The sequence below is a fragment of the Trichechus manatus genome, unplaced genomic scaffold (genome assembly GCF_000243295.1).
Source record: "Trichechus manatus latirostris isolate Lorelei unplaced genomic scaffold, TriManLat1.0 scaffold00096, whole genome shotgun sequence".
Lineage (NCBI taxonomy): Eukaryota > Metazoa > Chordata > Mammalia > Sirenia > Trichechidae > Trichechus > Trichechus manatus.
In genome coordinates this window covers 211184-212789 of record NW_004444032.1, presented here as the reverse complement: position 1 = coordinate 212789, position 1606 = coordinate 211184, and positions in this window count along the sequence as shown.

Below are 1606 nucleotides of genomic sequence, written 5' to 3'. Positions count from 1 at the left end.
GAGCCAGATACTCTTCTAGATTTCTTATATGTATACTATTTTTTTAATAGCTGTAAAAAGAGTATTTTTCTTCACACTCATTTTACAGGTACTAAAACTGGTGTCCAGAGAGGTTGAGTGACTTGTACAAGATCATGCGACCAGGTGATGCTGGGACATCTTTGAACCCAGTGCTCTGACTCCAGAATCCCCATTATTAACCTGTGTGTTGTCTTTTAAGCATCTGTCTTGTGGTGTTGTTTTCTATATTCCATTACAAGTGCCCTCCAGTGAGATCATCTGCTTCTGGAGCTGAAATTTAGCTTAGCCAGCTGATCCAGGGATATGCTCTTTAATCGTACTTGTCCACAACATTTACACAGATCTGATAAAGATATTGATCACTTAAGGCCCATGAATATCCAGCTCCACTTCATGTGGAACCAAGTATAGCATTTCTCGTTCCCTTCTCCCTTGCACAAAAGCCAAAGTTGATATTAAAAGGTTGTGGTAGCATGAATCCTGCTTTCAGACAATCAGTTTAAGTCATTGGCTCTTCAGTGTTATCCTATTTATACCAGTTCATTATATTGTACTTAATAGGAAATTACAATGACTCACTCATAAGTGCAGCTTTCTTAGACTTAATTAGACACTGAAAAATTATTAAACATTTGACAGCATATTGTACATTTGATCTTGGTATTGAATTCTTATTGATATTAATGCACACACAATGTAATATAACATGTTCCTCTGACAGGAAGCTTATGTAATTTTTCTCAGTTTAACAGCTCCTTGGGTACCTGGTTATCTAGGATGTTAGGCACATAGAAGTTTTTTACAAGTTAGATGTTGCTCTTAATTAAAGATAAGATAATTTGATCAGAAAAACAACAGTGTAAAGACCATTTCAATTAGGGGAAAATCTGCCCCTAACCACGGGAAAATATTCAGGGGTGTTACTTAACTGTACTAGTTTTCTCATCTCTAAAAGGAATGCATTAAACAAGATGGTACCTATCCCTTTTTAGTTCTAAAATATAATGATTTAAAAAATTGTTTTTGTAGATTCCATGATAAAAAGACCCATGTTACTTAATCAGAGATCTAATTTCACCAAATTCAAATCTTTATGTTGTTGTTCTGAGGTGCCGTCAAGTTGGTTACGACTCATAACGGCCCTATGTACAACAGAACGAAATACTGCCATCCTCACAAACGTTGCTATGTTTGAGCCCACTGTTGCAGCCACTGTGTCAGTCCATCTCCTTGAGGGTCTTCCTGTTTTTCCCTGACTCTCTACTAAGTATGCTGCCCTTCTCTGGGGACTGGTCCCTCCTGATAACATGTCCAAAGTACGTGAGACAAAGTCTCGCCATCCTCGCTTCTAAGGAGCGTTCTGGCTGTACTTCCAAGACAGATTTGTCTGTTCTGGCAGTCCGTGGTATATTCAACATTCTTCACCAACACCGAATTCAAAGGTAACAATTCTTCTTCTGTGTTTCTTATTCACTGCCCAGCTTTTGAATGCATATGCGGCAACTGAAAATACCATGGTTTGGGTTAGATGCACCTTAGTCCTCAAAACTGGCCCGGAAAATGGATGGCCCATACCCGACCATCG